This window comes from Sus scrofa, chromosome 11 (assembly GCF_054392235.1).
Source record: "Sus scrofa isolate SSC_HxYL_T2T_F1_AM1 chromosome 11, Sscrofa_HxYL_maternal_Yorkshire_Landrace_v2.0, whole genome shotgun sequence".
In the NCBI taxonomy this organism is placed as follows: Eukaryota; Metazoa; Chordata; class Mammalia; order Artiodactyla; family Suidae; genus Sus; species Sus scrofa.
The window spans coordinates 2,562,393-2,588,920 of NC_139393.1; the positions used below are offsets into that span (position 1 = coordinate 2,562,393).

At 52.3% G+C, this 26,528-nt stretch overlaps 1 long non-coding RNA gene across 12 annotated transcripts in view; it reads right to left on the reverse strand.

Annotated features, from left to right (window-relative positions):
* Positions 1–26,528, reverse strand: part of LOC102168089 (uncharacterized) — an 88,729-nt gene that overhangs the window by 38,512 nt on the left and 23,689 nt on the right. For 5 of the 12 annotated variants that reach the window (XR_014818946.1, XR_014818945.1, XR_014818942.1 and 2 more), the window contains exon 3: positions 4,234–4,329. This is a non-coding gene — a long non-coding RNA (uncharacterized LOC102168089). Of the gene's footprint in view, positions 1–1,768; positions 3,685–4,233; positions 4,330–26,528 lie in introns of those variants that run through there. The other 7 variants (XR_014818947.1, XR_014818941.1, XR_014818949.1 and 4 more) reach the window with 4 other exon arrangements.

Here is a 26,528-nt window from a genome sequence, read left to right on the forward strand (position 1 = left end):
GACTCGGGCATTTCTGTGTCTGTCTGACATTTTCCGTCCTCTGGGCGCCTGACCTTCCTCCACCCCGGCCCCCAGGAGGCACGGGCTCTCCCTCCTCTGCCCTCTGTCACGCAGCACAGGCAGTGTGGGGCCACTGGCCGTCCCCACTGGCCAGTCAGACCCCTGAGCGCAGTGTCCAGCTAGCCTGGAGCCCGCCAGGTAGGCTGTGTACACTGAGAATCCGTCCAAAGAATCAATTTCTGCAGGGAGTTGGAACACCCCAGGGCCCGTGTCAGCTTGAAGGTGTGGCTGCCCAGGGACAAAGTCCAAGACTCAGTTCGAGGTGCTCTGAGCTCAAGGGCCCTCAGGCTGTAGGGGAGGCAGCAGGGACTCTTGGGTGTCCTTAGGTGAGCCCTTGGGGGCTGCACCGGCAGGAACTGTACTGGGCAGATGCGATCTGGAGGCTCAGTCCGCGGTCCTCATAGTTGATTTGAAGCCGGCTTCCCACTTCCATCCGGAAGGTGAGCAGAGGATGCCAGGTTCACACTCAGCTCCTCCTCATATTCCTAGATTCCATGAAGCCACCATGTCCTCTTTGGAAGAAAGGACGTGGCAAACGCTGACGGGTGTGTGTGTGTGTTTACGTGTATACGGTATCCCTATATCTAAACAAAATGTTCAAGGAACAGCCATTTCTATTTGTAAACCTCTTTCTGGTTCAGATCAGCCATATGAATAACGTTAAAAACACAACAGCAGGCCCCAAGTGCAGTCACCCAGGCTAAGACATCACCGAAAGGAGACGGGCCCGCCCTCTCAGAGATGGACCTGATGCAGCACTGGGCACCTGGGGGACGCCGCCATCCTCCAGGGGACATGGCCCAGTGATGGCCAGCCTGCTTCCCGGCTCCATATAACTAATGCCCCACCCACCCCTTCTGCCTAAAAAAGCTGTGTATTTTGTGCAGCTCCTGGGAAGCCCCACCGCTGGGCTTCACACAGCTCAGCACAAGGTCCCCCGAGAGCCCACCTGCCCTGGCTGGGTAGCTCGTCCCAGCTTCTCACTGGAGTGGGAAGCCCAGAGCGCCAAGCTCTGACCTTTGGGAGTTTGGACAAGCCCTGGGCAGGCTCAGGCTGCCGCACTGCCCAGAGCTGTCAAGCAACAAATATGGCAAAGCTGACACTGCCCCTCGTGGGGCGGGCGCGACTCTTCCACGACCTCTTCAAACTACTGGTTCACCGATTCCCTGCGGGTTAAGCATCCAGCCTTGTTGCTGCTGCGGCTTGGGTTTGACTCCTGGCCGGGAACTTCTGCATGCTGCGGGCACCCCCCCCAAAATAAAAAAATAAAATTACTGGTTCTAGTGGAATTGTACTGTGTATACCTATCTGTACCTGTCTTCAATTAACTACTGAAGAGCTGTCTGTGTCCACAGGGAATTTTCAGTCTATTCATTTATTGGTGTCTTTTTTAAAAAAAAAAAAAAAACAAAAACTGGGGAATTCCCATCGTGGCGCAGTGGTTAACGAATCCGACTAGGAACCATGAGGTTGCGGGTTCGGTCGGTCCCTGCCCTTGCTCAGTGGGTTAACGATCCGGCGTTGCCGTGAGCTGTGGTGTAGGTTGCAGACGCGGCTCAGATCCCGTGTTGCTGTGGCTCTGGTGTAGGCCTGTGGCTACAGCTCTGATTCGACCCTAGCCTGGGAGCCTCCATATGCCGCAGGAGTGGCCCAAAGAAATAGCAAAAAGACAAAAAACAAAAAACAAACAAAAAAAAACCTGGAAATATTTTATACATATATATCTTTAATAGCAAAGATTTTTGGCATACATAAAATGCTGAGAATAATGTAACAAAAGTTTTCCCCAATTTAATTATAAACTTTTTTCCTTATTCAAGTCACTTTTCTGTGACCAGGGAAAAGACAGCTGCAGACCTCTTTGTACTCCCCCTAGCGCCCCCTCCTCCCTCTCCAGAAATCCTCCTTGTTCTGCTATTGGGGGATCCTTCTCATCCCTGATTTTATACTTACACCACCTGTGAGCCAGCCCATACACAGCAGCAGAGTGTTTAAAATCACTACAAACTCTGTTGTAAACTTTTTGAATTTTTAGGGCTGAATCTGCAGCATATGGAAGTTCCCAGGATAGGGGTCAAATCGCCAGCCTTTGCCAGAGCCACAGCTACATGGGATCCGAGCCGCGTCTGCGACTACACCACAGCTCAGGGCAACGCTGGATCCTTAACCCACTGAGTTGGGCCAGGGATTGAACCTGCATCCGCATGGTTCCTAGTTGGGTTCTTTTCCACGGAGCCACCACGGGAACTTCTGGCTTGTAAACTTCCCTTTAACATTTTTAAACTTTTTTGGATAATATTTTAAAACTTTAAGGAAAAGTTGCACTTAACCCAGATTCACGTATTTTGAGTATTTGGCCGGGTTAATGCTAACACACACACAGCTTTGCCTGAAGCTCTGGAGAAGAGTTTACACACATCATGTCTCCTCACCTTTTAATGTGTCGATGTTTCTATTTTTCTCAAGAATAAGGATACTGTCAAATTTAGGAACTTGAAGGTGGCTGTGACATATTTACCCAATGTGCAGCCCATACGCTTTCATCATTTATCCCTGAATGTCTGTTATAATACCTTTTCCAGTACACAACTTGGCCTAAGACCACGCACTGAATTAAACCGCCATGTCCACCCCTTAGCTGGAATAGTCTTCGGCTCGTTGTTATCTTTTAAAATGGTATTTTTTAAAGACCTGGGCCAGTTGTTTCATCAGCCGTCTCTGAACTGGCGCCCTCGGATGTTCTCCCTGGTTGCTACATTCACCGGCAAGACCGCGATTATTAGTCCTCTCAGCCTGCCTGTCTCCTGATGTACCCGGCTTCTCTCAGATGTGCATTTTCGTCTGTAATGCTCTTTACTGGATCGACTGGATTTACAATCGCGAACAAGAGCGACCACTAGAATGACGGGGGACCATGAGAACGACAGGGGGCCAGTAGAACAACGGGGACCAGTGGAATGACGGGGTGCCAGTAGAATGACGGGGGACCAGTACAAAGACCAGGGACCACTGGAATGATGGGGGACCACGAGAACATCGGAGGACCACCAGAATGCTGTAGGCAAGGGTCATACACTGAAACTGCATTTTTGAGAAGTCACTCAAACACGGACCCTCGTGGTGGAGGAGGAGACGCGGCCTGAGAACCACGGACAGGCTGAGGACCCATCCTCGCAACTCAGCTGCGGTGACAGAGGCGGAAGAAAGGAAAAGGGCTGAGGGCTACAGACGGATGGACTTGGCTGTGCGGCAGGTCGGCCTACGAGGCGCAATGGCTCAGTGGGAGAACGAGAATTCTGAAATCCTTCGCGCCCAGCTAATCTTGCTACATCACACACATCGTTTCTGACTCGTTAGCAGCCGGAGCCGGAGCCGGAGCTGTCTGAGATTTGGTGGCGGGAACACACTGGTTTCTGTCGACATAACTGTTTACGTTACTTGGGTAATTTCTCGTCCCCGAGGAGCAGAAACGGGGGGCCCGCTTTATGCTTGGCGGTTTCTGTCAGAGCGCGACATTCTCAATCTCAACCCTTGATCTTTCCAGCGCTCTCCAGAGTCTCCGCCAAGAAGCGGCCCCGCAGGCCTGGCGGTCCGGGCATTTCTCTCATTATGTCATTCTAGAACCTATAATCACAAAGCAGCCCTTCAAGCACTAACTTCGGAATTAAGGCTTTCCCGTGAAGGTGAAGGCTAATTTCCACCCACAGGAAGCAAACGTTCTTGGGAACGACACGTGGATTTTGTTCCTCGCATTTGTTTCTAATCTTCGAATTCTAGCCTCAGGCTTGTTGACTACCACGCGCCCATAAACGTACAACAAAGTAACAGGGGCTTCGATTTCTGGAAAACCTTGGGACACGGGCAGCTGTGGAATGGTGCCAGGCGCACGTGCCATCCCGCCTGTGGGCCCTGGTCTGCTTACACCGTGTGTCCGGGCAGGGGATTCGGAGCTGAACCGCCCTCCTCACAGAGCTGTGGAGATTAGTGACTCCTCACCTCTTTCATCTGAAGGTGACGTGTGACCCGGGGAGATTTTATCCCTCTCCCAGTGGAAGCAGCCGAGCAGCCCCAGGCCACTTTCCCGTCCCCTCCCCCGGTCGGTGTGGACGCTTCTGTGATGTTCCAAGGACATGAAGAGATCGGACCATTGTATGCATTAAACAGCCTGCTTACCTTCAAATACTCCTCCAAACTCACCTTCACCTTCAGAGCAAGTCAGCGGTAGTGGATGCTCTCGACGGCTAGTATTTTCGGCCGAGTTTTCTCCCCCTGAAATGAAAGAGTGGAAGTTGTTAGCAACACTCACTCACTCATTCCTCCGACAGTCATTAGGCGTCGACGCCGGGGCAGTGCTGTGGGCAGCTCTGAGTAACCAAGGATGGATCGAGCATCGTTCCTGCCCGCCGAGATCCCGGTGGCCGGTGGAGAGAAAGACACCTTTGGAATGAACGGATACAGACGCAGAAGACGCAGGAGTAAAGGGAGGGACAAACGAAGGAAAGCACGAGCTCTAAGTGCAAGTCACGTCACGGCGCGGTGGTGCACCTGCATGTCCGGCCGACTTCCACGCCGTCAGACGGGGCCCAGAAACTGTTCTCGCTGGAGAACGGGGGTGAGCACGGGCTCCTTTGAGAGCGTATTCGAGACATTAGACAGACTAAAAATGCGAACAGCAATTACAGTCCAAGTGCGAGCGGGCAGCTCCTACCTGCCAGGTACCTGTAAGGATCTCCTGACTCTATCGCATTTGAGCCTAGAGGTAAGACCACGTGTCAGAAGAGCAGAGCAGGTGGTTTACGAGCAGGACGTGGGATCAAACCCTCTGAGCACCAGCGCTGGGTCTGTGCTTGTTGCGTGTGAGACCACAGGCAGGTCGCTGGGCCATTCCGAGCCCCAGTTTTATTTCCTGGGAAGAATGTGGGTAACTCATCCAGAGCTCAGGAGAGCACTGAATCCGTCCACCTGGCCCAGTGGGTGACTATTTTTTCTAACATACAGGAAAAACCCTCGCCTTAGAACATTTCCCTAACTTTCCAGGCACCACAGCAAAGGTTCGAGACAGGGCTGAGATGCCGCCCGGATCTGCAGACTCTAAAGTAAAGCCCCAGTTCCTTTTACACGGGACTGAACATGTTTTAACGCATCTCTCTGTGTGTTTACATTGTAGCTGATATAGAGCATACAAGTCTTAAAGACGACCAACCTCCATCACCACGACATCCAGAAATAAAAGTCGATTTTACTTCATCTTAGGTAACTTTGTGTGTACTTCTCGTGTGTCTAGTAAGTTTAGCTTTAATTAAATGACATAATTTTCTGTGGCATTAAAAGTTGGCATGTCTAAATCACTGGTTGATATCAGATTAGACTTAGAAAAATCTGGGTTATGATGGAGATGTGTAAACACTGACCCACTCGGACAGAGAGAGTTCCCTTTCCTGCCAGCTGCATACGTGATGCTATCTTTAGTTGTATTAGTTTTGGAACAATTTGGAGAATGTGATATTATGGCTGAAGAGTGAGACCAATATTTAAGTAATGCTGACACAGCAGAAACTAAAGCCTTGCACTTAATCTCTTTGCTGTCGTCATTAAAAGGGGCAGGTTGGCGTTCTCTTGTGGCGCACTGGGTTATGGAACTCTCGTTGTCACTGCAGCCAGTTGGGTGGCTGCTGTGGGGCAGGTTCGATCCCTGGCCAAGAACTTTCACACACAGCAGGCACCGCCAAAAAGGAAAAAAAAAAAAAAAAAAAAAAAAGGTGCATGTTAATAAGAGGGGGCCTGAGAGGGACAAGGTTGGTAGCTGCAGAGTGTGTGCTTCGTGCTGCAAAATTTACAAAATCTTACATGCAGTACGTGGACTCCTCTTGTAATTCTGTTCTTTCATTCGAACGTCTGACCCCCTCCCCTCAGTACCAAACCACGAGGGCTTTCACTTACTTTACTGTGACAACAAAATGTATTTCATCGAAACAAAACAGTTGAACATTTTGCTATGAGAAATATTTTACATGTTATTGGGAAATGAAAGTCTAATTACATGCATCCTAGTAAACAGAATAAATACTCGTTTCTGACATGAACTGCTATGTCAGCCTCACACGAAGTTGCGAAATCCTTAAGAAAACTGTCTCTATTCTAATTCCAACATGTATTTATCTTCTTTCATTGCTCCGGGGCTGTTCAATGTGTTATGTATTATTCCTGTCCGTTTCCTGCTCGTAATAAATGATGATTATGAGGAAGCATTAGTAATAGCAAAGTGTTGGGTAGTAACTAACACCTCTTCACCTCTTTGTACATAAATTAGGTAGCAGCTCAATCATTAGTTACCCTCATTACTCTCTTAATAAGAGGCGGCATGAACGGAGGGGGCACTTCGGTGACGGGCCCGGGTTCCCTCAGTCGGCGCAGCTGGGGCTGAGCTCAGACAGATGTGCTGCCTCCCCGTTTCAGAGAGTTTGGTGAAAACTGCAGAGACCTCTCACTCACTCTTTCAACTGACAAGACTTCAAGTCTAAAGCTGAAGCGCAGCCTCTCCCGCTAACTGTGTCTCTCAAGTGGCTTTGGTTTCTGCCCAACGTCTGCCACCGCCGATGCACAGTATCCTGCACACGGCTCTTCTGCCTGATGGTCGCTGGCGGGGACCCTTCTCCTCGGGGGGTTTCTCAGGCTCAGGCACGTCCTGCTGTGTGTGCGGCCCAGGGCGCCAAGTCCCTGCCTGCACCTTCCTGGGGCCGTTTCACGGCGCTTTGTTTGCACTGAGAGCAACCTCGAGGGAGCAGGCAGCACGTCGTGCCCTTGGAAAAGGAGCAGCCTTTTGTCCACTAAAGGTGAGGTTTTTCCTGCAGCACCACCCCTGTGAGCAGAAGACGCCACCAGCCTTGCTGTGCTCTCCTGGGGCTGCGCTGGGGTGACTGAGGCAACGATGCTGACACCCTGGCCGCTGCTTTTGCAGCAGTGATAACAGTCCTGCCTGACCAGGACTCCCGTGTCTGCTGGAGCATCGGTGAGAGCATGGCAGGCTGATGCACTGCTCGCAGGCAGGATGAGGTCTCGACCCTTCACACCGAGCAGTGATGCCAGCTCTCTTCTTGCTCCTCACTTGTGCGCTCCGGAGGCTTGGCACACACTTAGGTGACTCAGATCTAAACTCCGCTGTTGGAGTTCCCACTGTGGCAGGAAGATTAAGGATCCTACTGCAGCTGCTCTGGTCACTGTGGAGGCATGGGTTTAACCTCCAGCCCGGCACAGTGGGTTGAAGGATCTGGCACTGCTGCAACTAAGATGTAGGTCACAGCTGTGGCTTGGACTGATCCTTGGCCTGGGAACTTCCACACACGGTGGGTACAGCCATAAAAAGCCAGAACAAAAGTCACTGCTTGATGCAGGAAGAATAAGTCAAAAATTGAGTCCAGACAGAAAAGAATTCCTTCAGAGATGGATGAACTTTCTGATTCTTCTTCTGCAACATTATTAGAAGTTTTCCTTGATTACAAGCAGTTTAATTGTTCACCATTTCACATCCCAGGATCACACCCACACAGACTAAATCGACCTACTGGTAATTTGTTATCTTATAATGTTATCCATTTTATGCAGGGGAAAAGTCTAGCAGATATAGGCTGGTCACGTCAAAAAATACAGACAGGAGAAATGTGATGAAAATAAATGACTTCATGTTTGAGGGACGATCTAAGAAGTGATAAAAAATGAGATGAAATAAAAGTGGAATAAACTCATTTGGAAATTATTTCTTTTCTTTTTTTTTTTTTTTTTTGTCTTTTTGTTGTTGTTGTTGTTGTTGCTATTTCTTGGGCCGCTCCCGCGGCATATGGAGGTTCCCAGGCCAGGGGTTGAATCGGAGCTGTAGCCACCAGCCTACGCCAGAGGCACAGCAACACGGGATCCGAGCCGCGTCTGCAACCTACACCACAGCTCACGGCAACGCTGGATCGTTAACCCACTGAGCAAGGGCAGGGACCGAACCCGCAACCTCATGGTTCCTAGTCGGATTCGTTAACCACTGCGCCACGACGGGAACTCCTGGAAATTATTTCTTTACATCTAATGAACAGTGTTTGATTTTATATGATTCCCCCCCCCCAGGAGATATTCTTCTTTTTGAAGTCTTATTGAAATATAGTTAATTCACAAAGTTGTGACAATTTCTGCTGTACAATAAAGTAACCCAGTCACACATGTATTCGCATCTATTCTCTCTCAGATTCTTTTCCCACAGAGATTATCACAGAATACTGATTTAAACTCGCATTTGTGGGGAGTTCCCAATGTGGCTCAGTGGTCACAAACTTGACTAGTATCCATGACAATGCAGGTTTGACCCCTGGCCTCACTCAGTGGGTTAAGGATCTGGTGTTGCCGTGAGCTGTGGTGTGGGTACAGACTCAGCTCGGATCCCGTATTGCTGTGGCTGTGGTGTAGGCTGGCAGCTACAGCTCTGATTCGACCCCTAGCCTGAAAACCTCCATGTGCCACAGGTGTAGCCCTAAAAAAAAAAAAAAAAAAAAAAAAATTCGATTGTGCCCCCAAAGTCTGAACTCTCTAGATGTAAGATGATGGGTGTGTCACCTGCTGTGACACGGCCCTCCCTGGGCTCACCTCTCCATGCATTATCATCAGCATTAAACTCTGGACTCAAGGACGATGACAAGACAGGGAGGCAGAGCCTGTCTCCGAACCTCGATGCAGGATGTGTGCAGCACACAGAGCTGATGTGCTGGGGAGAATGACCAACAGTCACGGTGAAGAGAGGGCTCACTGAATGGCAAGAGGTCACTGAGAGAAGCCGGAACAGAAATTATCCAATGCCAGCCTGGAGGGAGGTCAGGCACTGCAGGGAACGGCCAGCAAATCCGCCACAAGCCCTCCTCTCCCATCGGGGCATCTTCTGCAAATGTCTCTCTCTCTCTCACACACACACGTACGTCTCACACAAACAAAAAGATTCAAAGGAGAAACTGTCTTTAGAGAACAGACGCGTGGTTGCTGGAGGAGGGCAGGGACGGAGCAGGCGTCTGGGCGAGCGGATGCAAGGCCTTATATATAGACGGATAAACCACAGTCCTGCGTCCAGCACAGGAAACCGTATCCGATGTCCTGGATAAGCCATGTGGAAAAGAACATGAAAAACGAGCTGTGTATCCACATAAGGGAGTCGCTCTGCTGTACAGGGAAATCCCACACAACATTGTAAAGCTACTAGACTTCAGTAAATAAAGAAAAAAACGGAGAAACTGTACTCTAACGACTTCAGCCTAAGCTGTGTCCTTCCAGCAACCCAAGCACAGCCGCGATGCCCACCTGCCTGGGGGTTGGGCGCTCCGGTTTTACGTCCCCCAGCGTTCCCCTCACTGCCAGAGTGGGCTCGGGAAGCGTGTTCCTGGGGGCACAGCCCTTGGGAGAGGGGGGTGCGTCTTGGTTTCCAGGCTCTACCTGCTCCCTGCGTCTCTCCCTTCTGCCCCCTTGTCAGCCTGTCTCTAAACACACCTGCTCAGGCTGGGTTGTTTTTTCAAAGTTTGCTAAATATGTCTTTTTTAAATATCCTCTTTTCTTTCCTTTTCTCTATTTTTTCCCTCCGGTTTTTGTCTTTGTCTGCCTGGTTTTCTGGGCAGTAGGCCCAGTCTGGTTTATATTGCTTTTTGTGTCTCTTCTCTTTTCAAAACAATCCTTCCCTCTGTAATTATTCATTTATTTTCTCATCAGAGAATCGAGAGATGTGTACAAGGGACCTCCTGGCTGATCCTTCAGTGTCCACGTCTCCTCCTGTGTCTTTCAAAACTCTTCTTTACGATGATGCTGGAAGATGGGGTCCCTGCCCCCGCCCCCGGCCCACGCTGCTGCTGCTGCTGCTGCGGGCAGGGCTGTTTGTTTTGATCGAGGCTCACTTCCTTTTCTGGCCTCTGCGGAACCACAGGCGGCTGTGCACGCGTCCCCGGGTGCTGGCAAGCCCGATGCGGGGCCGCTGCCGCTGCCGGGGCAGAGGCTCCGTGCGTCTGCGGCCTCGTGGGGCCGCGTGCAGCGGAGGGCGATGCGTGGAGGGGCGCTCCGCCGCGCTGCGGCGTGTTTATTTTGGAATGTCATCTCCCATCAGCTCCAACATTTATAACTGGCCTCCCTCCGTGGCTTTCTGGGCCACAGTTTTAATGCCCGAGAATAAACATGTCAGTTCTGGATGGAAGACTGTGGCAGCGGCCGAGGCAGACTGGATCTCATCGCTGCTTAAAAATGCGCATTTCCTCCGTGGTGAGACTTGCTCACAGCCCTGCCTGTGGGCTGTGAGGAAAGCAGATTTTCCACGGAGTGAGTGGGAAGTGGCTGTAAGCGGCTAAAAAACCGACAAGGCCCCTTGTCCGTCAGTAACAGAGCGCCACGGCGTGTAGGAAGCTGAGCCAAAAGACGTAAAGCAATTCCTCCCAACCCACCGGAGTCTAATGATTGGAGACTCAAAGAGGAGGAAGTCCTGCAGCAGCGGGACTTGTACTCCGCACCCGTTCAAACGCAGACGCACAGCTGTCTCCGGAAGGGCGTCTACGCGGAGAGCAGTGTGAGTGAGGCTTCTCTCGGGAGGTGGAGACTCCTTTTCATGAAGACCCCACCCGGCTTGCTGGCTTTCTCTGGAGCTATCTACCCAGCGGAAGAAGGGTGTCGGGAGGGGCGGCCGGTGTCTGCACCAAGTCCTTACCACGGGTTTCACGGGGAAGAAGCCAGCAGAAGCTGTCACCTGGCCCGTCCAGGGGCCTCGCTGAGACGGGCCACTGGCATCAAACGAACGCAGTGGACAGGACCTCACGGGCGTGGGGCGCGGTGGCTGCTTCGGAGGAGGCTGCTCTGATGAAGCGATACTCACCAGGGCGAGTCCCCTTATGTTATCAATATACTGATTCCTACCCTTTGCTCTGGCCAGGGGAAGGGATCTGAAAAAAAGGGGTTTCACAAACGATTCAAAGAGATGCTGTACAGGGTAAGGCCGGCCTTGCGGCTCCCCTGGCTCGGGGCTTTATCGGTGAGACCGAGCGGAACCGTCCTGCGGATCCTCCCAGACAGATAACCAGGTAGGAGTGTATTCCTTGGAAAACATCAGGCGGTGGCACCGGGGCTGGTGAGGGTGACCAGAGGGCTGCGTGGCCTGTTCCTCAACACCCCCTCATGTCCCCAGACTTCAATCGAGGGACCAGCAGAGCCCGCAGCTGTTGACCCAGAAACGGGGCTCAACGCTCCCGGCCGCAGCCTGCATTTGCTTCCTTATCTTTGCAGGTGGGGTCCTATTGGGTTTCAAAGCCAGCTGCTCCCAATGACAGGTCGCTTAGAGCCACGGCCCGGCACGAGCAGAGGTCCCCAGGGGCTGCTGAACTGTGTCTGCCCGCACGTGGGCAGTGGGGATGATGTGCGCTGAGATCTGAGGGCACCGCTCCGGCCGGGCCAGGGCCCGCGGCAACGGCAACGACAGGGTGCCAACACCCGCGCTCAGGCAGCACTTAGCTTGTTAAACGATGGTTTAAAACCTGTCGCTTTCACCTATCAAGTCTGAATTGTCCTTAGATGAGTAGCAGGAAGTTTTGTCCACCTTTTTAAAAATTACAGCGTCTGTGTTCCTCCAAAGAAAATGAGGCGTGAAGCTTCATCTCATTCAAGCGCCTAATTTTCCCTTCACTGAAGATGATAAGGGAAAAATCTTAGCAGATGGGAATAAAACCTCAACTGTCTGCAGAACTGACCTAATTCTCATTTTATTGATTGATTCTTATATAACCTACAGGATAGGACGCTTAACGAAATAGGAAGCGGACATTGTTATTTAACGGAGGTTACAAACTGACGGTTGAAAACGGCATCACGATCGGGTGAGAGAGACGTTGGCAGGATTTGGACAAAGGACTAAGATCTTTCACCTTAACTGTGACTGTCGCCAACTGGACAGCATTGGTGTCACTCTACCTATAAATTTTGGACTCTGATTTCTGTAGTCTCAAGGTCTAAAAATCACAGCTCGGTTGTCTCTAAATTTAAGGGTCATTCATGCTTTTCCAGATTTTCTTGCTGGTTCTTCTCATGGCCGTTATGCATATACTAATCCTTTCTGTCTCACACTTACTGTAACAATAAAATTCACCAATGGTCATCTAGTGATACACATCTGACCATCCCTTGGTTATGGTAAGCTTCCCACATACGGACGTTACTTTGAGAAAAGGGCTGTGTCTCCCACTCCTGTCTCCCGCTCACGATCCCAGTCGTGTCCAGCAGATGCTATCGAGTCACAGGGCAGCTGCTAAGCACATGTGGGATTATACAGAAAATCGGCCTGAAGCCGCTCAGCCGCACAAATAAGCCACGCCAGGCATGGTATTCTGTTTATCAGGAATCTGAATAAACACGTCCACCATGATTCTCTTCAACGTCCTCTTGGCACAGCGTGGATGTCATTTTCTCTCTCTCTCTCTTTCCTTCCTTCTTTCCAGGCATGAGACTCTCCCTCGTGAAGACTGTGATCACAGGTGACACACTGGTTTGTCACCCTGAACGTTAAATGGGGAAAGAGACGCATGTGGGCAGGAACATCCCAACCCCAGAAACAAACGATGACCCTAGAAAACAGTGGATGCAGCAGTGGTTGGCACTGCATCATGCTATTTCCCCTCATTTCTTCATATGTTCTGTACTTTCCAAGTACTTGTGCATTTTTAAGAGAGAATATATTCTGAGTTACCGAGGAGGCATCACTAGAGGATGGCCAAGGACGGAGGGGGTGACTCTATCTCATGGACCCACCTCCTTCCCGGATATTGTCCTTCTCACGGCCTTCACACCCCTGCAACCCAAGCTGACGACATGGCAGGTGACAGGGGACCTCGGCCATCCCATGTGCAGGCCTCAGCCGACGGCCCGTGTGCCCTCACGGCAGACTAGTGGATGAGCTGCCTCCCTGATGTCATCAACACACGAATCTCTCCAGTAACTGTGTGACTCCTTTCATGACCTTAAATGGCACCTGAAGGAAAGTCGCAGATGTTAGACAGTCGACGAGCATTGTTGGATCCTGGTGTTTCTGGGTCATCCATGCACGAAGCCGGGTCCGTACCCTCCCTGGTGTCTAACTCAGATGGCGGGCCTACCTGCACTGGAAGGTCTCGTTATTCAAAGTAGAAAGTACTGGCAAATGAAAACTACTGTGAGGTCCCACCTCACACCACTCAGAATGGCCATCTTTAATAAGGCCACAAGTAACACATGATGGATGGGGTGTGGAGAAAAGGGAACCTCCTGCACTGCTGGTGGGAATGTAAACAACCACTATGGAGAACAGTATGGAGGTACCTTAGAAAACTGTATAGAGAACAACCATATGACGCAGCAACCCCACTCTTGGGCACATATCCAGACAACACTTTTCCTTGAAAGACACGTGCACCTGTATATTCACTGCAGCACTATCCACAACAGCCAAGACATGGAAACAACCTAAATGTCCATCAACAGATGACTGGATTAAAAGATGCGGTACATATACACAATGGAATACGACTCAGCCATTTACAGCAACATGGATGGAATTAGAGACTCTCATACTGAGTGAAGTCAGTCAGAAAGAGAAAGACAAACACCATATGATATCACATATCTGGAATCTAATATACGGCACAAATGAACGTTTCCACAGAAAAGAAATTCCTGGACGTGGAGAATAGACTTGTGGTTGCCAGGGGGGAGGGAGTGGGATGGACTGGGAAGTTGGGATGAATAGATGCAAGCGATTGCCTTTGGAATGGATAAGCAATGAGATCCTGCTGTGTAGCACTGGGAACTATGTCTAGTCACTTATGATGGAGCAGGATAATGTGAGAAAAAAGAATGTACAGAGGTATGTGTGACTTGGTCACCTTGCTGTACAGCAGAAAATTGACAGAATACTGGAAACCAGCTATACTGGAAAAAAATAAAAATCATTAAAAAAAAGGAGTAAGTACTGGGAGGGGCCCTCCCGCCCACCCCAAGAAAATGGCTGGAGCTCTTCCAAAGGACACGAGTGAGACTGAAAACATCTGATACCAGCTTCGGCCTAAGAGCAGGAGAGAAGCAGGCCTGTCAGTGACTTGGCCCAGAAGCACCACTGAGGGGGGGGGGGGGGGGCTCATCAGCAACGGCGGCCTGTTTCTCACGGTCGCAGACACAGCTCGGGTCCGGCACTGCTGCGGCTGTGGTGCAGGCCTGCAGCTGCAGCACCGATGTGACCCCCTGCCTGGGAACTGTCACATGCTGAGAGTGTGGCCCTAAAACAAATGAATGAGTGAATGAATGAATATATAAAATTAAAAGGAAGGTAGCATAAACCTTAAGACCAAGTATAGGAAATATTATTAGACAACACTTTGTAATTGTGTGGAATCTTCCTCCTCTAATTTTTTAAAAAATTGTATTAAAGTGTAACTGGCGTACAGCATTGTGCCATTTCTGCTGTGCAGCACTCGTCTTTCTCGTTTAGACCCGAGTGCCACTAATAAGAGCCTCCACCGGCTTCCCGTGCCTTCTCTGTCTGCAGGCAGCCTTCCCTGTTTTACTGAGACAAGAGGCGTCAAAGAGCCCCGAGTCCTCCCTTCTCCCTGTGGTGCCGCCTGCTCAGCCACGCCTCCCTTCGTCCCTCCTTCTATGGCACGGTCCACCAGCCTGTCCTCGGAGATGCTCCCTGATGCTGCTTCATCCTCTGATCCAGTCCCTTCTTCTTTCCCATTCAGTGGCATCCACGTATTCAGCAGAGGCCCACCGAACATCTATTAACTGCCAGGGACCATGCTAAGCCACTTTTATTCTACAGCAAAGCTATTTTATTCTATAACAAAAATAGCACTTACTCTTTTTCAGATGAAAAAAAAAGCACATAGTTTCAGATCAGGCAAATATAGAGATGAACAGAGAATGAAAATCACAAATACTCCTACTACATACTAAACATTACTCATACTTACTGCATAGCCAGCCTTACATATGGCTACACACTGATACTGACGCATAAGATGTGCTCTCGATGCAGACACGGAAGGAAACCAACCACACAATGTGACTCGCCCTGCAGCCACTCTTCTTTTTTAAGGTTTACATTATGAGAAGTTCCTCATACTCCTTTTTTAAATTACTCAATGATTTTTTTTACATTGGTAGTTGTCCAACGATCATCACAACCCAATTTTATAGCATTTCCATCCCAAACCCCGTGCATCCCTCCACCCCCCCACCCTGGCTCCGTTGGAAACTGTAAATTTTTCAGAGTCTGTGAGTCCGTATCTGTTCTGCAAAGGAGTTCGTTGTGTCATTTTTTTAGATTCCACAGGTTAGTGAGAGCATCCGATGTTGGTGTCTCTCTGTCTGACTGACTTCACGTAGCATGGTCATTTCTAGGTCCATCCCTGTTGCTGCAAATGCCGGTATTTCTCTTTTAATGGCTGAGTAACATTCCACTGTCTATTGTACCACATCTTCTTGATCACTCTTCTGCCAGTGGACATCCAGTTGTTTCCATGTCTTGGCTACTGCATAGAGTGCTGCAGTGAACACTGGAGTACATGTGTCTTTGCGAGTCATGGTTTTCTCTGGATAGATGCCCAGAAGTGGCGTGGCTGGATCAAATGGTAGTTCTATGTTTAGTTTTCTGAGGGACCTCCCTGTTTTCCACAGTGGGTACACCAACTTACAATCCCGCCAACAGTGTAAGAGGGTCCCTCTTCGCCACACCCTCTCCAGCACGTACTGTTCCTCGCACTCTGGAACTCTCTCAGAAAGCCACCATTTGTGACCGTCCTGCAGTGTTCCATGTGACCAGCAGAGCTAGCAGATGACCAGACATATTTCATTCTGTAAAGCTGGTCTGGAACCTGGCTCCCTCGTCAAGACTCTGCTTCCTGGCCCACCTCCACTACGGTAGGACCGCGCAGCGAGACCCCATTAAGAGTGGTTTGTGTTACTTCTGGGCCAGTTAAGAACTAGGCATTTCTTCTCCGAGCTCCAGGACTTCCCCCATCTGCTGACTGGGTATCGATGGCCGAGGTCACTCTGAAGCCACGTGTGGAAGACGGGCAGACCCTCTGTCAAATGGAGACACTAATGATTCCACAGAGCTCAGCAGCATCCAAGCCACCCTACTGCCAACTCGACTGCACACAGTGGGAGAGAAAAGTTTCTGAGGTTAAGCCACAGAGATGTGGGCTGAGCTCCCGTATGAACTAGAATCCCTCTAATACAAAAACTGGTGCCTGAAAGCGGAAGCTGCCCTGGTGAGAATCGTCGCATATGCGAGGCTGCTTCCGAGACCAGCAGGAGAGAGTGACAATCCTGACACCTAAGGCTGGAAAGAGGCCAACCTGGGCAGCAGATCTGGATACATGGTGTCCCCGTTGTCTTGCGTCACTTCCAGACCCACTGTAACCTAACCCCCCGCACGGAGCAAGTGGAAGCCTTTTTGGGGGTCTGCAGTGACGTCCTGGGGATCCGACTGAAGGGACGCACTGAGTTCCCTGTCTTACGTTAACGCTTCGTTGTGCTTCAGAGAAAGTGGACAGAGACGTCCCCAGCCATTACTCTCATCTGTCTTGGCTTCTGGTTTTGTCCTTTCATCGTCACCAGCGTCATCCTTATTCAGCATCTGTCACCCTCCCTTCTGTTCCTTCCCGGGTCTCCTCCCTGCACCCAGTCCTTGCACGTTGGAGGTGTTTCTGTCCTGTCCTGTCCTCTGTTTCCACCCCACGCACGCTCTGGAACCTGCCTCACGGATGCTGGCGGCTTCGGTGTCTGTGAGCTTAGCCTGACGGCTCCTGGACCTGGTGACAGGCCCCCATGGGGCAGCTCCAGCTCCGTCCCCCACGCGGACCTCAACCCAGAGAAAGCAGACGGCAGCACCTGCGCCTGCTGCAGACCTCTGCCTCCCCGCTTCCTGGGCGAGAGGCTGCTCCACTGTGCACGCGCAATCCCTGAGCTGGTGGAGTCATTCGTAAACCTGGGCATCCGGTCCTGCCGAGCTGCCCATGTCCCTCACCCACACTCTGTGACCCAGTTCAGGGAACTCATCGCTTGCAGCATGCACGTCCCCTGGGCGCCTTCTCTGCCTGTTTCCCATGCTGTCGTGCAACTCCATTCTGCACGCCTGCCCCCAGCCATTCTCCTCCGGGCTCGCGGGAGCCCATCGCCCACCTGGATAAGGTTCCGCTTTCTCCATCAGCATAGAGGCTATGGGATAAAAGCGGGGCCTCAGCCAAGGTGACAAGCCTGTCCGGGTCTGTGGCTTCACAGCCACAGCCCAGGAATACGGAGTCACTCCGTTTCCCTGCTGAGATGGACGCTCACGGCTGCCCTTCTGCCTGTGCCTTTTCTTTCTGATGCCCGGTATCACTAATGATTCCACAGAGCCCAGCAGCATCCAAGCCACCCTACTGCCAGCCCCCTCCCCAGGGGGCCCCCACCCCGGGCCCTCGCCACCGCCCAGCCCAGTCCGGCCTGGCTTCCCCCCACCCCTGCCCTGGAGCTAGCCCCGGTTCGGGGAAAAAATTCCATCCAGCCCCGGGGAGGAGGAGCGGGATTTTTTTTTTTTTTTGCCACACCTGAGGCCTGTGGAAGTTCCTGGGCCAGGGATCCTCTCTGGACAGAAACTGTGGCCTTGGCCACAGCTGCAATAATACCAGATCTTTACCCCACTGGGCCAGAGCAGGAACTCCCACTCCTGGTATTTCAACTCTATGAGAATTATAAACATATATCTAAACGGTCAAGACATTATGTAAATGTGATTCATCAGAGAGTGATGAGAATGTCAGGTTCAACTACTGACAGCTAAAAATAAAACACTGTCCCAGACCTTATGTCGCACGGACACGTCCTGTGCAACCAAAGTGCCCCAATTCCTTGAAAATGTACCCAGCCGTGGTTCTCCCAGGGAGATCTTTGTGCTCATTTTCCAAACCCACGCAGCCAAGGGCCACAGCGCCCGAGTCCTGGCTCACGGGGTCTGCCTGTGACTCCGCTTAAGTGCCTGTCTTGCTTAATTCATTACCTCAATACTCCTACCTCCCTCTCTCTATTTTAAATTCCCTCCAGGATGAAGCAGGATGCTCTAATTCCGAGGGTAGAAAAACATGACTTGCGAGCAATTTCTCAGTCACAGGTCAGTGATTCTGAGAGCTGGGGTTCCATTTCCCGCCCCAGCAGGGTGGAGACGGCCCGTCTCAGGCTCAGAGCCTCGCGCAGCAACCCCGCACCACCCGGAGGGCAAAGACAGGCATGGCCACGAAGGGCAAGGCCCAGGCGCGCTTCATCCTGAGCTACGGCTGCGTGATGGAGTTGGCCTCCCTGACAGGCGTAAATCACATTCACAGATTAAACTCATTTTCTGTGGCCTAGAGGAGCTTTTTGAGATTCGATCATTAAATTTTTAGTTTAATCATTTTCATATGTGGGAAAAATGATGTTTTCTACAGAGATGGAAAGGTTATGCCTACTCCGGAGAAATTTACAGCATTATATTGCTGGGGCTTAATAGAGATTTAGGTTTCATGTGGGGAATATACAGAAGATAAAATTTAATGGTGCGTAGAACCACAAAGGTGGCTTGTCACCGTAAGTCACAGGAAAAGGCTGTTAAGTGATGGGACCTGCTATCTCCTCTCGGAAAAAGCAAAAGAGGAAAAGGCCAAGGTAAAATCATGCCTGTGCCATAAATGTGTATTTCTGTGTACTCTCGCCTGTCGCCAAGTCTCAGAGAAGGTCACCCCATTCATCCTGAGAGGGGCTGACTCTGCGTTTAACACCAAAAGATGACGGCAGCTGGTGTCCTCTTCGTCCAAGACTTAGAAAGAGGCGGTGTGCTTCTTTAGACTTGACGACACAAAATAAAAGACTGAGTGGGTTTCTCCCAAATACTGTCCCCCAAAGTGACCCTCCAGACATCCTGTGTGTCCCCATCAAACACCTGCAGTCCTGTGTGTTCTTCCTTCAGCCGCCTTCTGAGCTACTGCTCAGAACAGGCCTGTCAAAGAGAACTTTCTTGATCATGAAAATATTTCACATCTGAGCTGCCTGAGACGGTGGCCGCCAGTCCGGTGGGGCTGCCCCTTGCTCGAAACATGCCTGCTGCCACGGAGGAACCGCGGGGTGATGTCACCGCACTGTCACTTGTCACAGCGTAAACCGTCACGTGTGGCCGCCGTACTGGACGGTGCTCTCCAGGTAATCGGGTGATTTGCAGACTGTGTTTACCTGTCCCACTGTCCTCAGTCTAAATCGCCTTGTGTGCCCTCAGCATTGTACTTGTTTTGTTTGGTTGTATCGAGTGCTTGTTGTGTGTCAGGCACATGCAACATCCACCAACTCAGCTATTTTCTTACTTTCTCTTTTGTTTATGGATTTTTGAAGTCTCATTGGCTACGGAGCCTTGCAGGAAACTAATCTGACCTTGGAGTGACCTGAGGATGCCCGGTGCTGTCACAGGCTTGGATCCTCGCAGAGAGACCCCCCACCCCCGGTGCTGAGGTGTCTGCTGGGATGTCACAGTCAGGTGTGGGCCAGTTCTGGGGGCACAGTCGGTGGGACTGTACATGTGACTCAACGGAAAATACATTCAAATAAAAGAGCTCTGCTGCCTCTGGTTTTTGTCTTTTCCCAAAATTATCTTTGAGATTTTACATTAAAGGAATAAAATTTTCTTCTAATGGAATAAGAACATCGTATTTTAAAAATGGACATAAATGAACTTATTTACAGAACAGAAACAGACTCAGACTTTTGGTTACGGGGGGGGGGGGGGCAAGGGATAAACCAGGAGTTTGGGATTGACAGATACAGATGCCCAGCACTCCACATACAACAGGTGACCAGCACGGTTCTACTGCAGAGCACAGGGAACTCTACTCAGCATCTCGTCAAACTTACAATGGAAAAGAACCTAAAGAAAGAATATATATGTGTGTATGTGGAACTGAATCTCCTTGCTCTACATCTGAAACCAACACAATATTGTAAGTCAACTATATTTCAATAAAACATTTTTTTTTGCAAGAACCTCACACTGCAGTGTCCGCGGCATTTCCACACAGTCTCTGAAAACCAAATCCCAAGTTCCCACACAAAAGGACACCGTGGAAGGCATGTTACTTGAACGTGTTCGTGTGTCATAACGACCACGTGAATGTTTCCGAACGTCTCTGCCCGGCTGGATTAGGATCAAATGTATTAAAATGTGTCTGAACCAATTAGGTAAACTATGACATCATGTAAAGTACGAGACGCCCACCGACGCGAGCCACTTCTGTCAACATCTCACATCTGCAGTTAACGCGCAGCAGCTGCTCCAAGGCACGGCCCGCTGGCTTCTATTTGCACGTGACAACATGTTTTGATGTTTGCTTTTTAATTGCAGCCTCGTGGAGTGCAGCTCTCCACCAGCACACGGGTGCCGAGTGTCACGGGCGGAGCGAGGACTGCATCCCCCAAACTCTCCGCAGCGTTTCCAGCCGGGCCGCCCTCTTCCAGGCGCCGCAGGGCGCAGTGGCCCCAGGTGACTGGGAACGGACTGCGGTCGCCGCGCTGAGGCGAGCGGACAGCCATGCGCTCTGGTTGCGCCGTTTCCTGCGGACCAGACAGGAGTCAAAGCTGTCCTGTTGTCTTTTCACCGAGGAGCTTCTTTGGGGTTCACAGGAGGGGCTGGTGGCGGCCGGGCCTTTCACCGCTGCCCTGGGGTCCCTGGCGAGGAGCTGGCCTGTGATGAAAGCTGGGACCTTCGTTTCAGGGGCAAGGACCCCCAGTTCACCTTTCCCTTCCGTTTTTGTCGCAAAGTGACTGTGCACCGAGGCAGGAGGGAAAAAAGGCCTTCAGTGAAGCCACGTACTCACTTGCCTTAAGATGCAGCTGAGCAAAACTGATGAAAATGTACCGACTGTCTGGAGATAGAACTAAACGTGAAGCATTTAGAACACGAAAGTACAGCCCCTTCATTAACATACTTGAAGTTTATTAAATATGTGACAGAAACCATAATTCAATCAACTATATTTCAATAAAAAATCTTTACGGGAAATAACAGCACCGTGGAGCCTGCGCAAAGGAAACCGGGCATCGGAGCTGGCGCCTTGGGGCCACACCTTCTCTCGACCCATTTCTTGCCGGGAGCACCTCCCGGTGAGCCAGGGTGCAGACGCCCCCGGCAGGGCACCCCTGCTCCCGTGGGGCCTCGCCCCCTCATGGCCTTCCTTCCGCCCTCTGCGCCCGGCCTCCCTCTGATGCAGTTACTCAGGAGATGCTGCGCCAGGGACAACATCTGCCCGGCTCCCACCCCCACTGGTTCACCCGGGGCACCGGGATCGGGCTGCCAGGAGAACTGACTGCACATGGCATGCCGCAGAAAACCGAAGACAAGGCCAGGTGCCAAGGCAGAGTCGAGGCTCAAACACACAGTCCAAAGCCCAGGGCGCGGGGGGCATTAAAACTGTCCTCAGCAAGGGAGTCACAGTAGGGACAGAAGGACGGGGTGGGCATGGACTCGAGAGGGCACAGCGGCTAGAAGCTGTGACCCGTGCTTTGCCTCTCGGCGTCCAGGCGCTTTGGAGAGGAGGGGACACCAGGTGTGTAACACACGACCTCTGACCTCAGGGAGCTCTCGGTGAGGAAGCCTACACTGGGTGCAAAAGACGCTGACAGGTGGGGTCTGGTGGAGGTGGATGCGGTCACCAAGCCCGGGACGCGCTGTCCACAGAGCGTGGTCATCACCAGTCCACCCAGGTGGTGCTGCTGCTGTTTTTGTCACAGAGGCAAATCCTGCCTCACTTCCTGATTTGCCGCGCGGTGGGTCCACTCGGGGTGTTTTCAAAGCGTTGAGTGCATGTCACCTGTTGGGTGATGGGTCCCTCCCGGCCTCTTAAAACGGAAGCTGACCGCCGTGGTCACAGTGCACCCACGGGTGCCGGCCTCTGCCTTCACTGCAGCCCCCACACCCACAGCCGCGTGTGCCCTTGAAGAGATCTGACCATCACCTCGTCAGACGGACCAACCCCACGTTGCGCGACAGGCCTCAAGCTTAGAGAAAAGGAGCTTCCATCCCAACAGGGAGCGCAGCCTGGGCCAGAAAGACGCCTTTTACAAACACTCTCCAGGTGATTTTCAGGGCGTGCAGGCCAGCCAGAACCGGTCCAAGGGTGAAGATCTCGCGGAAGAAGCCTATGCTCTGTTGTGCATGTGGAAAATTAAATTCCCAGCTCCCGCCCGATGCAGAGCGCTTCTCATGGAAAGACAGGGTGTGCGTAGCTTTTCCAGCTTGCTTCCTCTAGCAATGACAAAGACCTAGACAACGCTGCCAGAGAATTGTCTCTTTTTCCTCTCCTTCCTTTCCACTGACACCTGAAAAAGCTTCACACACAACAGGACGCGTGGGGGATTGAGGCGGACCACTCCTGCTTACCCACTTTCGGATGGAGGGTTTGACCTTCTTCTGCTAAGTGCATTAGGTTTTTAACTGTTGAGGGTAAACGCCTCTTTGGCCATTTCATTAAAACGTGGGCTCTCTTCCTAGAAGAAGCATGTAAACACCCTTGCAGAGGTGGCCCACGCCCGACACCCTGGGTCTCGTCCACAGGACTCGCAGCTGGAGTCTGCAATCTTCAGCGTGGCCCCCAGACCCGGCGTGTCAGCATCGCTCGGGAGCCCGTTAGAGGGAGGCTCATGGGCCCCTCAGTCAGGAACTCTGGCGGCCCTGGAAACTGACGCCCTGACTGGGCGACACAGGATCCTGAAGCTCAAGGGCTTCTGCCCAGAGGCCGGAGTTAGGGACCTGGAGCTCCGGGAGGGCAGAGGCCCTCGCCCGGGTGGGAGAGAGGACACCTGTCTATGGGCACTGAGAGAGCGTGACCACTCCCTCCGGGGTCACTGTGGGCGGCTGGGAATCCAGTTCTGCAGAGTGACGATTGGGCTTAACATTCCTCCTGGGCTCCAGGCCGTGGGCACCAGCAGTGTCCAGCTCAACACAAGCACTTCAGTAGATTTAACGAGTTCAAACATCATGGAGGTGTGTGCACGTGGATTCTCACACTCCATCTAGTGACACGAAAACTAGAGCAGGGAGCTCCCTGGTGGCAGTGGGCTGAGGACCTGGTGTTGTCACTGCTGCAGCTGGGTCACTGCTCTGGCACAGGTTTGATCCCTGACCCTGGAACTTCTGCATGCTACGGGCACACCCCAAAAAGCAAGCAAACAAACAAAACCTGAAAACTATACCAAAAGGACAGGTTCCGTTTGAAATGTGTGGTGATACACAGGAAACATCAGAGGAATTCTTGAACTGGAATCTACCTGATGACAAACACGCCCTGGGTTGCCTGGTCTTCACGTGCAGAAGCGCCTGGAACGCCTGTGACTGCTGGTTTCTGAGGAGCAGCGAGCAGCTGAGGATGGGCCGGGGCCAGCTCCGTGGCTACAGGCGTCGGGCAACTGCTTGGCCTCCGAGAGCCTCGGTGTCCTTCTCCGCGAAGCGGGGGACTGCCTGCCTCCCGGATCACAAGGCCGAGCCCACACACTGTGGAAGCCGCGGCAGGGACGGCTCCAGAAGCATGCCTTCTTCCTCCCGCCCCAGCCGGGATACCTTGCCTCGACCTCCCCGCTCCCCCGCCCGCAGCCCTGTGGGTCAATTCTTTCCACAGGAGGGCCGAGTCCAGCATCCACGCCCAGTGTGGCCACGGGGTCAGCCTGGGGTAGCACCGTCGTTTGGGGATGAGCCCCGCGGTATGGCTGTGAGACAAAACAAATGCTGGACCTCCGCTCTATTGCTTCCCTAGATTAAGGACGACCATCCTCAAGAAGCAGTCTCAGCGTTCTGCATCTTGATCTCACTGGGAAGAAGCCAGCGGCGTTCAAAAGGCAGAGGCACTCTGCGTCTCTCGAGGCGGCCCGTCTCCTTTGCTGCGCAGGAGAGCCAGGCGTCGCTCTTGGCTGGACGCCGTCTTTCAGGTGGGGCTGAACCGGGTCACGTAAGCACTTCTCTTCCGGGAGACCTCTCTCTGAAAACGCCTTTTGGTGGGAAAAGGGGGCGCGGACCTGGAGCTTCTGGAACACTTTCAACACCTGAGTCTGAGCCGAGGCCAACGGACCTAGTTGCTGGGGAAGGGTCTGCAGCATCTGGCCACTCAATCTCTGGTCCCGGGAACCCCTGTCAGCACTGGCCACGCCTGGGAGCTGTTCGGAATTGCAGATTCTCAGGACTGTCCCCAGAGGTGCAAAAACAGAACCTGCATTTCAACATCTTCAAGTGATTAGCAGTTGCGTTTAACATGGGAGAAACACGAAGCTGGTGTTGCTTTTGACAGCAGGGAAGCTTTGCATCTGCCCACTTGTCATGAGTTCGGTGGGTTTCCCGGGGGCTGCCAGCATGAACCTCCTTTTGACAGGAGGAGGGGAGACCAATGACGCCTGAGCACCCCCCACAGCCTCCCACTGGACCCAGCATTTGGACGCAGATCCAAGATCTTTTCATTAAACCACATTACCCACGGGATATAAAGAGGCAACAGTGTAGACCTCAAAACACTCTGGGAACCGAGCCCTGAGGGAGGGTGTGAGGCGGGCGCTGGCCCACGGCGCTCCTGCACGCGGCCCCAACACCCTTCATCGGAGCCCTAATCCCACACCCTCCCTTCTGCTTCATCCTGACGGAAGGCTCCCCACAGCACACTGACCAACGGAGTTGCCTTTCTAGAGACTGCACGACAACCTTTAAACTGAGCCTCGCCCCCAAGTCTTAAGACCCAAAGCACTAGGTGTGCCCATGGCTTGAGCTCTGGAAGGAAGCGGCTCGGTCTGGAACACCCTAAAACACACTAGGAAGGGATCTGTTGACTCTTCAACTGTTACACCCCAAGAACCGTGTCCTGGGCCGGAACGTAGGGAAGGCTGCCGTGCACGTGGCACGGGAGTTGACCTTCTTCGGGGGTGTACCATCTTGTAAGCGGGCCGCCTGCAGGAAGCCAGAGCCTGCCCAAATCTGCAAAGGAGCTGGTGCCCCCTGCTGGAACAGGCCCTCTCACGTTTCCAACTCGTGGGCGCCAGCACCCTGTTAAGACACAGCCTTGCCAACGCAGCCCATGGGCAACTGGGCAAGGCATTTAATTAACCTCTGCTTCAGCCCTCTGACATGTGAGGGAGGGATGACGAGAGCAGCCGATCCTAAATTTCTCGTTGAAAGGTAGAGTTAATTAGGGACGACAGGAAAATACTTGATGAGAGCCGGGTACTAAGCAGTGATAAATGCGGGAACATGCCCCTGGGATTCCTACGGCAGGAAGATGACAACGTGATGTGTATGCTGATTAAACCTGATGTTGCTAATTTCATCTCAGCATTAATTCTCGTGCCTCTCCAAGCTGAAACGCACACACCCCCGCACACTCCCGACTGGCACTGAAGGTCCGAGAATCCAGCTGCGAGTGTGCCCAGCACCCAGGGGGCAGGCAGCGTCTCCTGTGGACAGGATTGGGGCCACGCTCTCGGACCTCTTCTGCTCTGCGCTCTTTCACTTCCAAGGGAGCTTGCTGTCCCTCTGCACGGTGGTGGCGAGGATGCCATGAGGGCCCCAGAGGCAGGAGGTGTCGCTTGGGGACGGCCCTCCTGAGCCAGGAGAAAGAACCCCTCCTTCTGTCAGGTAGCCAGTGGGCAAAGAGAAGATGATGGGTTTACATGGAAAGGACAGCCAGGGTCCCCAGGCTTTCTTCCTTGGCTTAGAACCCCACTAGGGAGGGGGGCTGATGCAGTCAGAGCAGACCAAAGGTCCAGGAACCCCCCAGAGCGGTGCCTGTGACTGGGGCCACTTGTCTCCAGGAGGAGCTGCACTCAGAACTGCACCTGGCAGGGTGCAGTGGCGGCAGAAGCACCAGGGCGAGAGGGGAGGCCTTGGGCTCCCCCTGCCTGGGTGTGGGGTGCCAGAGCTGAAGTGGCAACCCCCGTGGGACATGCAGAATGATTCAAGGGTGCAGGCTGCTCCACCTTCAGGATTCAGGCAGGCAGCTGGCAGCACAGCTTTCGTAAGGAAGCCGTGGCAGTGCCCAGGTGGCGTGGAATCTGACACATGGCAGTGGCGTGGGCCACCCAACTGGAGGACGCAAAGGTTCTGGAGACCCTGCTCTCCAGCTATTCAGGCCACAGCAAGACTGGAGAAGGTCCACCCCAAGGGCCAGGATGCTGTCTAGGAGGAGAGTGGACACTGACGTTTGCCTAAAGGAATGGTTAGGTTACCGGCTCAGACCAACATCGCCAGAGTGAGAAATCAGATCAGCCTCAAGACGGGAAGATGCTCCACCGGCCCAGAACAGCTCACGCTGGGCGCACATTTGGGGCCTCTCTATATGATTTAAGACTGCATCCGAAACATGTGCGCTGAGTTCCTGCCGTGGCGCAGTGGGTCAAGAATCTGATTGCAGCACCTTGGGTCCCTA